The following is a 16,089-nucleotide window of genomic DNA, read 5'->3' as shown; positions in this document are numbered from 1 at the left end:
CAGGTAAGGTTATTCTTAATCCAACAGGGGATGTTGGGATTAATACTGGATCTTCTCTTAAATCGATGATTTCTTCCTCTATAATAACATCAGGGGAAGCTGGAAAAAAATAGCACGTTTCTTCCTCTATAAACAAATCCGGAGAATCTCTATTGGATTTGAACTTTTTCCTTGGAGATTCTACATAGTCAAATGTAGAATCCCAATCTACTTCGTTGCAAAGTTGAATTTCTCGTTGTACTATACTGGCAGACGAATCCATGATGATACTATGCTAGTCTTCTCATCATACCCAGTATATAAGGAAAAACTTTATCGATAACATCATATCACGTGGTACTTTAAACATTTTTCAAACAGTACTACCACGCCAATTAAAATATTTTCATATGTACTTTTCCAATTCTCTATGGAATTTTTATAAATATAGAAATAGCAAACATGTTCTCATATAATCTTTTAAAATATCAACATTTGGTATTTTCACTTTGGTAAAATCATTCCCCACATTTTACAACGGTATTCATAAGGCGTACTATTTAATCATCTGTCGTGTATGTGCAAATCTAGATAAATCACGTGTAAATAAATAGTTTACATGCTTTTAAAATAAAATCTGTTATTTACAACTTCTATTATTATTCATGTAAACAAGACATTGACCCTACATACACCAGCATATTGTCCACGTAAAATAACGGATGCCACAAACTATCTTTGTATTTGCATTCATTCATTCATTAATATAACAATCTTCTATTGCAATCGTATTTAACATCCCTTCATGTTTCAACATGATCATCATTCAATAGGTGAATGTTCTTTTGCATTCGCGTTCAATAACCTCATATGTTCTACCATTCGTAATGTAAAACTTTCTTTGTATTCATTATTAACAAACTATCATAAAACTTGTTTTTTTTTATTAGTCTGTCTCCAACCTGTAATGTTTATCTTCCAAGTCACCAATCTTTCTTTTATGTTTTCACCGACATCGCCAAAGTTATTGCTATTAGTTTGTCCCCAATTTCTAATGTTCTACGTGTGCAATCTTTCTTTTATGTTTTCACCAACAATGTCTTTTGTTCATCTACCACGACACCAAAGTTATTTCTATTGGTCTTTCTGTCTCCAACCTGTGATGCTTATCTACCACGTCCGCAATCTTCCTTTTGTTCACCTACCGCGGCGCCAAAGTTATTTCTATCAGTCTGGCGGTATTCTGTAATGGTTACCAAACGTGTCAGCAATCTTCCTTTGTATTAAAATTCAAGTTTCAGCACGCCCTGCAAGCACACATCATCACTCTTACCCAACCGGGTTTCCAAAAGCGCGGGAAAAGTTCAGTTCATGTCTTAAGTTCACCAGCAAAAAACGTACGAAAACCACGCTCTGTATATGTACCATCATAGTGTATCATACAGTGTTCGAGTAATAATTACAAGAGAATAAAAAATACAATCCAACAAATTAAAAAAGTCCCGCATGAATAAATATTTCCCTCCCATCATACAACGCTCATCTCTGATGTTAAGGGTCCCGGGTTCGATCCCAGTGCGTATCACACATTATAAGTGTTCTGAGCTTCTTATTTTTAACAAATAAAATAATCACCATCTCCTTTAGCCTAACAGGTGGGACTCAAATATTAATTTAATCACTACTACGAAAGTACGTAATACAGAATGACGTATCAACAGATTTAATTCAAATTTCCATTATTATTATTATTTTTAAAAATAACCAGTATAGAGTCTCTAGAGACACGCATACACACTCAAAAAAGAGCACATGACCTTTCCATGTCAGCACAACTAAAACAGAAATATAACAACTTTCCAACACACGTAAGCAGGTCATCAACCCATAATGACATACACGCCACCTCTGGCAACATCCATTAAAGAACCATGTTAGAACATCATTATTACGTAAAGTACCGTTAACATTCCAGCTTTCGGGTGTAGAAGTTCAGGCTCACCTACTAACTTGGAATTGAAAATCGAATTCTGACAATGCGAACGGAACACGAAGATGTACACATACTTCGGGAGATGATTCGTGACATTAGAATAAGACAAAAAGTCCTGTTGCATGTTGATGAATTCCGCGTCGTGTACGAATGACAGGGGTGCCAAGTTGGAATCGACAATGTAATAATAATTGGGATGGAACAGAAAGATGTGCAACAACTTATGCATGTGTGTTGAGACGGGGTACCAGGGCGAAAGGTTGTATAAGTTTCAATGACCGATTACTGGTCGACTTTGGTACAAATAGGCGACATGTTGTAGACCATCAGTCGTGCTTTACAGTATATGTGTACGAGCAAACAATTGCAGCGCAGAGATGTGTAAGTGAAATAAAAGGATCTAAGGGCAGCACTTGTTCACGAAGACAGTATTTTCTGGACGGAAGTTAATAACTTCGGGCCTTATGCAGAGTCGTTTTGACGCGTGACTAGCGTCATACTAAAAGCCTGACTACTGTAGGCAACATATGTTAGTCGAACGCTTTAGTATTGCACTAGTCACGCGTCAGAATGACTCTGCATAAGGACCTTCGTGTCTGATAGTAGTACAACGTGTTGTGGGACTGCAGAACCAACGTGACCGATGATATAGGTAATCTGCGAGGGAGGCACTTAAAGTGAGTAAAGGGTGTAATAAAGTCCTTAGCGGTCCATGTAAGTGTGGCGTCAGTGCTCTAAAAATGGTCCGTTCGTTACTCGTATGACAAAACTACGAATGCCAAAGCGAATGGAAATGCTCAGGAGGCTGGAAGACTGCTCGAGGCAACATAATCGCGACGACAACAACCTAATCAACGAACATTCGCTGCTGTGTATCGTCGTCTACGTGAGGAGGGGACCCTGGCACCTATGTATGTGGACGTAGGAGGGACGCATACCATTCGGACATCTGAGGAGATGGACGCTTGTGTGCTACAAATTTGTGTTTAGCAAAACTATTCAGTTGGAGTGTAAAGAGGGGATGTTGTTAAACAAGTTACGGATAATGCTCTTTCCATAAATAACTTAAAATTGAATTAAAAGGAAAGTTATAAAGTTATACAAGTAACAACTTTCGTGTTGAATTTTCGTAATTATCACTTTCAAAAATAAAGTGAAATGAAATATTTGAGTTTTACGTCCCGTGGTTATGCCGGCCAGGCTAAAGGAGACGGTGAAGATGAGAAATGAATGAAATGGTGGAATGGAAAAAAGTGGGAGGAAACGGAAGAACCCCGAGAAAACCCACCCACACGGTGTTTGTCTACCACAAAGTTCACTTGGTGCGAGCTGGGATCGAACCAAGGACCCCAAGCACCGGAGGTGAACGCTCTACCACTGAGCCACCATGGCCCCCAATTATCACTTTCAGTCAAGGAAACATACCATCATAGAAAGTGCAGCGTTTGGTTTAAAGAGCCGTAGTGTTCATTCTTTTCTTTTAAGTGAAAGAAAGTAAATCAAGCGAATGGATAAGGCTTCTTCCTCCTCATCTAAGAACCAAAAGAAATTTGTTTATGAAATGATTATCCAACACGGGAAAGAAGGGAGGAATGTAAGGATAGTGGAAAGAAACGTCCGCTGAATTCGTGTTTCAATTCACGTTTCGAAAGCTTATGACTTCTTCTTTTCTATTTCAGTTTCATTAGAATCATTTTAGTTTTAATCAAATTAAGCTTCGATCACCTTTTATTCCTTTCAACAGGTACAAAATTCCGATAAATTTGGCATGTTTTTAATTTTAAAAAAATGAACAGGTTAACTAAAATTATATGTCTGTTCTCCAAATACATTGAGAATTAATTTGGAAAGTTTTATTTCATTTCATTTTTCCGAACAAAACTTTAAACTTTTGGAGGGATATATTTCTGCTCTTTTCTTTCTTTTCTTTCTTTTTTTTTGGATCAAGAGATCCAATATATTTCACGCAAAAAATTCTTGTATGCCTTATATCTGGAGAACTACATATAGTGTAGACAAACTATCACTTAACTCAGTATGATGTATATATATATATATATATATATATATATATATATATATACGAAAACTCGCGTTAGGGGCCGTTGAAAAGTTTTGTGGTCTCCGATCCAAAACTAATTATTGGCCGAGATCGCAGTCTTGCGATGCATTCTTTTTGGATCATTCCTAAAATTCCAGGCCAATATCGCAATCTTTTGATCCATTTTTTTGACCATCCCTAAAATTCTCGTTTTTAATTCCTTATGGGGAAGGAAGTGCGATGTTTAACATGATTATGTAATCCAATATCATATAATTAAAATACTAATTATGAAGCTTTAAGTTTGAAGAAGATGGTGATCATGATGCAGATACTCCATTCGAAATTAGATCTACTTTGCTTCAATCAAGTCACGCCACAGATCTCTGAGTCCAACTTTTCATACTGTTTAATCATGTAGCCGAAGTCACCTACAGCTACCCCTAAACTTTGATCTCACAATATAGCAATGTGGTCATTTGAAAGATAAATTTTTGATGCATTAAAATTCCAATGTATTCATTTCGATTTGTTGCGGTAAGAAACCTACTTTCTGCCCCCAGTAGAAACATAGAAACTGGCCGAAGTGATCCTATTTTCAGTAACAGTTGGTTGTCTGATAGAGCGCAACAGGTAGTGGCGGCAGGAATTTTCACAGGGTAAGTTTATATTTTGAAAATCGGTAAACATAATCCGGTTAGCTGTATGTTCACAGTTTCAATCTTTCTTGAATACCCTCTGGATTTCAGGCTATAAGGTAAAACGTAGTGTTTCAGACCAAGTGTTTCCAACCCTTAGCCTGGCATCAGGGCTGGATTAACCCATCCGGAGGCCCTAGGAAATTTAAGGGGATATGTTTAATATTTTTGCTCATATTTTATGTTATGATGATGATTGTATCTTCATGATTCTTTTTAGATAGCTAGTTCAGATTTTGATCAAAGTGGAAGCCCCTGTCCACCTAGAGCCCCCTTCCCCAAAGCCCCCCTTAATCCGGCCCTTCCTGGCATATAATATATTGGAATCAAGCACCATTAACTTGAAAGGTTTCTAAGTCTACTTTTATCCGAATCATCTATTATTCTTTTGTTTAGAATCACTATCTTGCAAAACACTTAAAAATTCATGTAATAATCAAAGTTATGGGATATTATCACAATATAGTTCATTAAGTTTCCGAATTTCTTCGAAAGATGAAACAAAATTAATATTGTAACGTGAATTTTCGTTGATCTTCAAAGTAAAAGAAAAAAAAGTAAAAATATTCAAGAGAAAAATATTGTAGCATGTTTGTAGCAGTATGTACTCCACATGATTAATTGGTTCGCATTTTTAACGCGAGAGTGAGCCTCGACTTGTGCATGCTTAATTTGTCACTGATTGATCTGCCATGTGGTGGCTGAACCGTAAACCTTGATTAGTGGGCGTAATTACGCCAGTTCTAGTGCAGGGAAGTTAAGGAAAAGGCTGCAGGGAAGCAAACTGGTTCACACTGGTTTTTTTTTTTTTTTTTTTTTTTTTTTTTTTTTTTTTCATGATACTAGTAAATTAGACCACGAGATACATGAATTTGAAGGAATTTTGACGATTCGAATTTTGGAACTCGAGATATTCGAATTTGAAGTAACCAGGGAAGCATACTGGTTCACATTGTTTTTTGATAAATCTAGTAAATTAGACCACGAAAAACACGAATTTGAAGGAATTTTGACGATTCGATCTTCGGAACTCGAGATATTCGAATTTCAAGTCACCAGGGAAGCAAACTCTTTCACACTGTTTTTTCATGAATCTACTAAAATAGACCACGAGATACATGAATTTGAAGGAATTTTGACGATTCGAATTTCGGAACTCGAGATATTCGAATTTGAAGTAACCAGGGAAGCATACTGGTTCATATTGTTTTTTCATAAATCTAGTAAATTAGACCATGAAAAACACGAATTTGAAGGAATTTTGACGATTCGAATTTCGGAACTTGAGATATTCGAATTTGAAGTCACCAGGGAAGCAAACTGGTTCACACTGTTTTTCATCAATCTAGTAAAATAGACCACGACAAACATGAATTTGAAGGAGTTTTGACGATTGGAATTTCGGAACTCGAGATATTCGAATTTGAAGTCACAAGCAAAGCAAGCTGATTCACACCGGTTTTTGACAATTATCGTAAATTAAACTACGAGAACCATTGATTTGAAATAAATTTGACAATCACACTTTTGGAACTGAAGATATTTTAATTTTGAAATATGGATGCCGTGGCGACGGTTTCCTGCATAATTTTGATATGAACCTTTCTATGGACTCCGATACATGAAAATTTGTTTCCCTTTTTCTTTCGTATATAGTAATTAGAACTTTTCGATTCGTAATAATTTGTTTGATTTATTCTTTCATAGTAGTGTATATAACGAATAACTCTTGTTTAAGGAATATTCTACTTTTTAGTTTTTGGCACGCAGCCTACTAGCCTACTATATTTAAAGTACTCCTTTGTATTTAATTGACTCAATGGCACGCTAAGCAACATAAGTAGAAATGTAGAAAATAGCAAATGGCACTACCTAAGCATAATATACCTAAAAATATAGAAATATTTACAAGTGAATAAAACGAGTGACGATCAATCAGAAATAATCCTGTTCGTCTGCTTTGGATATAGCAATATATCGGAGTAAATATTCTCCTCCTCCTCCTCCTCCTCCTCCTCCTTCTTCTTCTTCTTCTTCTTCTTCTTCTTCTTATTATTATTATTATTATTATTATTATTATTATTATTATTATTATTATTATTATTATTATTATTATTATTATTATTACAGTAAAACTTGTATGAACCTGAACGTATTGGATTCAACATTTTCTTCCGTTTGGGTCAGATTTCCGTTTTGTACAAATTTGGGAAGAAGTAAAATTAACCACTGGGACTTTAAAAAGTTTCCGATATAGATAGATTTTTGCCTTATTTAAGTTCCGATTAATACAAATTCCATTGTATATGAAAGTAATTTGTTTTACTTACGTATGATATGTTATGTGGAGTTTATCAAGAAACTAGTGCAAAATATTAACCATAGGGGCAGTTTATATATGATGGTCTATAGATGCCAGGAAAGAAATGTTTCCGGTACATACTGTTTCAGCTTCATGTTGGATGTAATTTGTAATTAATTTACAAGTTATTTTGTAATAATTAATTATTTCCTGGAAATTAATATTTAAATACAAATTGCATGAATTGTGAAGTTTATGTGAACGACTTTTAAACCTTCTCTCTGTTCCTGTTGTTGAGAGTGCATGACAATTTTTGGTGATTGTTTGCAGCAGTTTGGTTTTTCAATAAACTCATGCTAAGTTAAACAAAACAGAACAGATGAAGCAGTGGCGAAAGCCAATGATTAAAACAGAAAAAAAGAAAAAAACGGCGAGGGCATATGGCCCGAACGGGTAGGCTTTGAAAAGGACAACTTTCTTAGCATATTCAATTCTGAAGAGTTCGCAATTGAATTTCTGCAGAAATACCAGTTAATTCATCGTCCAGAAGATGAGTACAGGGAAGAGTTCACCTGCTTTGTGTGCCACAGTAACTTACAGGTCGTAAATCAGAAAGATCTGAAATTGGGTTGGGGCTTTGGGTTGGGATGCAGAACACGAAATTGTTCAGAATGTAAGCGCCTCAAGCGAAAATGCAAATCATCATGTGGACAGCGATACTCCCCCCTTCACAACACAGTTTTTGAGAACATCCATTTAAAGTTCACAGAGATGCTTCATCTCATTTGCATTTGGCTACAAGGAGAAGAGTCACGACGAATGGATGCTTTTGAAAGAACTAACATTACCGCAGGTGTTATTTCAGAGTGGACAAAAGTGTTCCGAGAAATATGTCATTATGCTGTCCGTAAGCGGCAAAAACTCAGGGGAGAAATCGAGATGGATGAATGTCATATGTATACTCGCAAAAATCATCAAGGGCGGAAACTGAGAGAAGATTCTCTGTGGACCGTTGGTGCTGTTGAAAAAGACACTGGATACTGCTTCGTGGAAATTACAGAAACGAGAAATACAGAAATCCTGGAGCAAATAATCCGTGATAATATTGAAGAAGAATAAACAGTGACAACAGATAATTGGTCTGGATATAATAATATATCCGAAAATTGCAATGTTAACCATAAAAGAGTAAATCATTCACAGTGCTTTACAAAACTTAATGTAAAAGTCACGAGGGAAGGGGATTCATATAAGTCCGACCTTATAAAAGTAACAACAAATTACTGTGAAAATACGTGGGGTAAAATTAGACCTCACATCAAATGTGTCCGCGTATACAGAAATAAAGGAGAGCTCATCGAATTCGCATCCACGTATTGCGATCAATTTGTGTTCTTCCAGAATATACTCAAGCCTTTCAAATACAATCATAAAGGCTATATATTAAAAGATTGGCAGCGAATGTTTCAACAGTTCTTGATCGACATTCGGAACGTTTACCCTGGCATTGGTGGAGTGCGATATGAACACCCTAAAGATGTAGAAGAAGAACTTGATGTCTATTTGGTCGAGGAGCCTCGTGAACACGATCCTTCCTTACTTGAGATGGATCTTTCTGAAGCTAATTTGGAGTCACTAGGAACGCAAGTACAACGTAAGGAGGTAACATTCTCTGAAACACTAGCCACGCCAGATCAACATTCATCTTCCCAGCCGTTGGGTCAATTTCTGGAAGAGGTAAACATCCGATCTCGTGATGCTCTTACATGGATACGCTTTCATCACGCAGCTCAGGATCTCATTGCTTTCCTCCCAACTCTTCATTGGGTTAGTGAAGTTTTCCAAACTGTTCAGCTTCAAGAACAGATCTTCAGTTGGCAAATTTCACCAAATCATCTCTCAATAGATACACATCATATGCAGCGACACCCTCAGTTGGCTTTCTTACTTAGTGATTTCACAATTCCACATATAAATGGCTTGGGCAACTATTTGCTCAACGCAATTAGCTTTGCTCTCTTTGGTCATGAGTTTTACGCCTATTTTTTACGACTGTACACCGTCAAGTATATGTGGGAAAATCGAAACTGGATACTCACTCCTCGAGCAGATCCTCAAGATGAACTTCAACGCGTCCAATTCTTTATTGACAACGAAGGAGTTCTCCTAAACTATTTATATATCATAGCTCTGAGATAGTTACCAACGAAAACATGAATGAAGGTGGTATATCTTGAGAAGGCTGGGGAGCAAACATTCACATGGCCATTCTGGCAAGAGCACTTTGCAGACCAATACACTGTTATAGCCCGAGTAGAAGAACAGGATTACCAGCAATTGATCAATGTCAAACTATTTAAGAAAAAGTAGAAGAATTATTGAGGTGTGGGAACCGATATACACTTGATGTTAACAATGAACATGAGCCCTTAAGAATTTGGGTTCTTGACGCACATATTGAACCACTAATCAAGATTCGAGAAGATTTGAATCCGCATTTTCTTGAGTAGTAAACATTTAGAGACTGGTGCTTGTTATACATTAAGCCTAGCCTATATAGTGTAATTTGTTATTCTGTATATTATATCTATGTAGTGCCTGCATGCCATTCAGTCAATAAAAATACAAAAATTTAGAATACAGAGAGGATGTATGTGCATTTAAACAAGTGCCATTAGTAATTTTCAAATCTATATGTAGGAACATATGAAGCAACCTATCATGAATCGCAAAATTATCATCAGTTTACAGAGTGACTGAATGTCTTGCATTAAGAACTGTTGACTCAACTGAAGGTAATACCCTAAACAAACAACATGCCCGAAAGTAGAATAAATTCACAAATGATTGAGTCACAAATTGCGAATCCTAGTATGCTGGTGGTTGTTTAGAAAACTCTGTAAATATAAAGCAATAACTCAGTACTCTAATGGTGATATACAACAGAAACAACAACAACAGCAATAATAATAATAATAATAATAATAATAATAATAATAATAATAATAATAATAATAATAATAATAATAATAATAATAACTTTGAGCCTCCCGATGAGTTATGGTATTTTCAGATATGTTGTTTGTTCACAGTATCATTTAAGTCGACGACTACACAAAATGTGTCAATTTAAATAGACATACTGAGGTACTTTGTTCACAAGTAGCAGCCTCTAGTTATAGCTCGGAAAATTGAAAAAAATCTCCAAATGTAAAAAAAAAAACCTCAAAACTAATTTAATTGCTACGCTCGGTCCATGTAGGCAAAAATGTTCCAAATTAGTTGTAGAATACACCCTCCAATTAATACATCGAATTTCCAGTTACTCTGTATATGAACAGTGAAACCTTTTATGAATCAGAAACCAGAATAGAACTTCTTTCAAATATTATGCTGAAAATCATCTCCATTATGTCATTAAATTTCAAATTTGCACGTATTCAACTTCAAAAGTCTTATCGATAAAGAGCACTGAAATCAATATTCCTCGTAGTGTAATTTACGATAATCACGAAAAAAACAAAGAAATAAAAAAACAGTGTGAACCAGTTTGCTTCCCTGGTGACTTCAAATTCGAATATCTCGTTTCGAAATTCGAATCATCAAAATTCCTTCAAATTCATGTATCTCGTGGTCTAATTTACTAGATTCATGAAAAGGACGGTGTGAACCAGTTTGCTTCCCTGGTGACTTCAATTTCGAATATCTCGAGTTCCAAAATTCGAATCATCAAAATTCCTTCAAATTCATGTATCTCGTGGTCTAATTTAATAGATTCATGAAAAAGACGGTGTGAACCAGTTTGCTTCCCTGGTGACTTCAAATTCGAATATCTCGAGTTCCAAAATTCGAATCGTCAAAATTCCTTCAAATTCATGTTTCTCGCGGTTTAATTTACTAGATTCATGAAAAAACAGTGTGAGCCAGTTTGCTTTCCTGCAGCCAAAAATTTTTTTGATATGCTTTAAAAATGAGTTAAATAGTAACTCAAGTAAATTTGATTAGTAATCCAAATAAAAAATGAAATGAAATTTTTGAGTTTTACGTCCCACGGTTATGCCGGTTAGGCTAAAGGAAACGGTGATGATGAGTAATGAATGAAATGGTGGAATGAATAAAGTGGGAGGAAACGGGAGAACCCTGAGAAAACCCACGCACACGGTGTTTGTCCACCACAAAGTTCACTTGGTGGGAGCAGGGTTTGAACGCAAGACCCCTAGCACCAGAGGTGAACGCTCTACCACTGAGCCACCGCGGCCCTTAATCCAAATCAGAATATTCACTTTTATAGGAGGCTAACATTTTGGATAACGCTGAGTAAATTTAAACTTTTTTTTTCTCCTTTAAATGGCGAGAATTCTTCTTTTGGTATTGTGACAAAAAGTTGTGTAAACGTGACTAATTGGTCCAGGGCTGGCGAGAGGGGAGGGCAGGAGGGGCCAGAGCCCTGGGGCCCATGGCCCCAAAGGGGGCTTGACTGCCGAGGATAAAGAATTACTAAATGTTGTATATTCTTACTCAGTTCGCTTGCAATAAGTGCGCTCTTAGGGTAACAATTTTTGTGTACTGTGGTCTTGCAAAGAAATGACAGGGACCAGATCCAAGAAGAAGCAGCTGCACTAGTTCAGCGATACCCAAAAGATTTAGGAGATGATCTTTCTGATGAACTGCATAGCCTGAAATTGATATATTCGGCCAATTTGGTGAGAAAACGCTTTCACCATGGGATCTCCTAAATAACATCAAAACTTTGAATCTAGAAACTTTATTTCCAAATCTGACAGTGGCCCTTCGTATATTTGCCACAATCTCTGCTACCGTTGCTAGTGCAGAGCGCTCTTTTTCTATGTTAAATAGAGTAAAAAATGTTTTACGCTCTACAATGTGTCAAGACAGATTATCAAGCTTAGGCTTGTTGGCAGTTGAGACAGAACTTGTCAAGTGTACCAACCTGGATGCTATCATTGATGAAAAAGGCCAGAAAGGTAATTTTGTTTTAACTATACATGGAAAAGGATACATTGTAACTGTAACAGTTGTCTAGTAGTAATACATAGACCCTATAATAAATTTCTCCTACAGACAATTACTATTAATATGACATTATTAATCACACTATAGTTAATTTGAGCAATATATCATTGAAATAACTAAATTAGGCCTAATGCCTCATGTCTCTAGTTAAGGAAGACTAACTACATAGCTTACTTCTATATAATTATTTGTAGCAACAATTTGTGCAAAGATATTCATAGTACAGGGTAGGTTGGATGGTTGAGAACATTTACTTTCTCAACTTTTATTAACTATTTAATACGTTCTTTTTGTATTTCCTTCACACATTAGTTTGTTTTGAGCATTTGATTGAGCATTGGGGGAGAACTTTTGCTATTACAAATAGATAAGTTACTTTTTTCTGTATTTTGATACCATTGTATTAAATATATTAATTTTTTATTCATTTTAGTTTTGAAGCCTTCAAAAATCTTAGAACCAACAAGTATAGGGTCTAAGCAAAATAATAAATAGTGAATTAAGGAGTTTTTTTTTTCAGCGAACAGTGAACATAGGCTAGGTTCAGAATTCTTATTAATCACTTATTTGGAGATATAGCAATACTATTTAACATGTAAATTAAACGCATTAATGGTCTAATAAAGAGTTCAAAATAAGCTTTAATGTTCATTTTACTTTACCTCCGTCCAAAGTGGTAAGTACGTAAAAAGTTATAAGGGAACATGTAAGGGGCCTGGAATTGCTCAGCCCCGGGGCCCGCGACCGCTCTTGCCCGCCCTGAATTGGTCTTATCGATAACATTGAACAAGAAAGCACGTTAAATTGGAATTAAAAGAATATTACAATTATTGAAATATTCTTACCTTTTGAGTATTATTATTACATAGTACATATTTTTTGCGTTCGTATTACGTATTTATTTTTACTTAAACCACATTATTCAAAACGTGCAATTATTGAATATATTATTATTTCTATATTGTATAAAACTAATAAGTTGTTTGCTCCTGAATATCATCTTGTTCTAGTAGTTTATCTATTAATATATATGTTTGTTTTCCCTTTTTTGGCTTTTATATTAGATATTCGATTGTTAAAATTATCGTTGAAATTCTATATTTAAAAAAGTTAAAAATAAACGGTTAATTACATATATTCATGGAGTTCTCATTAATCGAACAGGGGTTCCTATGCATGCTATTGAATTACATTGCAATATAAACCATATATTCAACTTATGTAGTCAAGGGCCCCCGTGTTGTGGTTTCCAAGTGGGGGCAAGTATAAGCAACGTTTCAAATAAAGTTTCAAATTTTGCTGTAAATAATGTAAAAATTCTATTGGGTTTTTGATATTCCCAAGAACAATTTCCTATTAGGGAGGCAAGCGCCCCACCTTTCCTCCCGATGGGCGCCCTTGTATGTAGTCAACAAAATGTTAACTTCATAATCTTCGATGTGTATTATGGAACTGGTATTTACTGATTTTTCTCTACCATTGTGCCATAATTTATCTTTATGATTCTTCAAATTTGAGGCTAAAAATATAGTGTATTATCAGATTAAATAATAGGTTTCTTTTCAGATATTATAAAAAGTCTCACACTAAAACAATAGAAAACAATAGATTTTAATTCGAATTTGTATACATTCTTTGACCCCAAAATTTCAGCAATGAGTTTCGAGAAAAATATAAACTTCGTGCTTGACCGTTTTTGTCATACCGACTGAATTCACTACTATAACAATGCTATTGAACATCTACATATGGAACATATTAATTGTTAAAATTAAAAGCTTTTAAGACAACAGTCCGTAATTTTATTATCCCGAATGTGCATGTTTCAGTAATGTTAGCAGTAAGATACATTAATTAGCGTCACGCATCGACTGAAGTTGCAATCTAGTCGCGTCAAAAGTATTTAACATTAAGCTACTAAAATTTCTGTTATATACACTGAACTATTTAGAGTGTATTCGAGTCTTTACCTCAATCCAAAAATATAAGTTATGACCATGTTTAATTCTACTTATTGAATTCTGAATAAGGTACGTACAAAATGAAGTTACACAGAACTTGAATGTGTAACTTTAGTTTCAATACAGTTTGATAAACAATACAGTAGTCGTCTCCATATCATAACTCAGCCTAAACATTTAACGTTCATACTGAGACTGGGGTCCATTAAATGGTGAATCCTCTCGTGACATTGATATTATGAAGGACACTATTATGAACACACACATCGACATTATGAAGGACACATTATGAATTTTACTATTAAGTATTACATGAACCTTACTTGTTTTTCTATGGCTCGTGTATTAATTTCAACAGGTTTTGAGGATGCAAATATGTGCAGTGAATTCGAGCACGCCAGTCATGGGGCTATACGAGAAAGCACTGAAGAATCCCAGTTTAGACTGAAAGTATACATCTCACATAGCCTGGGTGTTATAAATGGACCTTTAAGCAAACAAAATTCGTTGTAACATTTATAAGAATAAGAATAGCAATGATAATAATAATAATGGATTTTTAGAAATTATTTATTAGTTTATAAAAATACAAATTTAATTGAAAATTTGTTTATCTAATTTTACCTTTTTTATAGCTGCTATAATAATACACAACTTTTATAAGATAAAATACAATTATCAAATAACAAATAATCACGTTAGTTCTACCAGACTGTATACACACAGAGTTTGGAATGTTGGATCGGTGCGCATAACATAATTATTTTTATCATAATAAAAGTTGTCTGTAAATACAGAAAAAAGTTATTTAATCCCAAAGTGTTCTTACATACGATGCAGTTTCGATTAATTGACGTTCATTCTTCTTATTTTTTTTACTACGACTAAGCTCTAGAAGTTAATTAGGTAATAGTAATGTAAGTTACGTTCATTCTTATTAATTTCTTTTACTACGACTAAGCTCTAACAAGGAGACTTACGGAAATGTCACTCACCGATCTGAATGAAACTTTGCACACTTGTAGAACTTCGAAAAATAATCGACACGTATTTTTTTGTTTCGACAATGGTGAAGACTTAAGGGTAGAAACTACCCTTTGAACGTTAGGGATGGTTTCCAAGCACAGACAGAAAACAATCATTTAATATAAAAGAAAATATACTGCCAGGGGATTTTAGGTCAGCTGATTCAGTATCAGACGTCAAAATTACAAAATTCAAAATGGAGAATCCAATATAGTAATTACAATTATCAAAATGTCTTCTGGATTGAAATTGTCTACAGTTAACTAGAACAATTATAGTTGGCAAGGGTTACTACGAGAAGTTGCAGACCGATTTGGAACCCCTTTCTATTGATTTGAAACATCTTTATTTTAACAGAATGCTTGATTAAAGTGAGTCTCTGCACCTCTCCTTATTCGAGTTGCATATGTATAGTGAGTCCCCTCGCCTCTCACTATGTCAGAACTTCATATATTCTCAATTGTTATAATTATGAATTTAATGAGAAAACGCTTCACAGTAATGATATTTCGTAAAAAAAAAGTGTGTGATGTATAAACATTGTTTACACCAAGCTCACCTTATTACGGCAATAACTGTGATAGATCGTAAAATGCAGCACAATCTTTTTCCAAATAACTGTTTTCGTACCACGCATATCTAATAAGATTTGCAAATCTGAGAGAAGAAGACTGATTATGAATCAGTGATTTGGATCAAAATTACATTATTACATAGATGCAAATTTATGTTATAGTTGTAGAGGACAATATCAGTAAAATGTATCAAGAAGTTTTTCCATGGCCTAAAATCGAACACATCAAGAGGCTGAATCCCACCAGTTATAGTGCAGAATGGTTTCTATTTTGAGGTACTCTTTTGTACGTAAAATAGGTTGAAAAGTTGATAAATTGTGACCACTTCACGAATCTAATAACAAAATGGACTTTACATTAGACATTGGGAGAAAAGCCTCTTCAAACCATTATCTCACAAGATGTCAATTTTCCCTAATTTGATGCTTTCACAAAGACATTTTCAGATTAAAAGAGATTGTTTTGGACTATAGGGTCAAA

Source organism: Thermobia domestica, chromosome 17, assembly GCF_964235325.1.
Source record: "Thermobia domestica chromosome 17, izTheDome1.hap1.1, whole genome shotgun sequence".
Taxonomy (NCBI): Eukaryota; Metazoa; Arthropoda; class Insecta; order Zygentoma; family Lepismatidae; genus Thermobia; species Thermobia domestica.
This window is presented reverse-complemented; position numbering follows the sequence as displayed.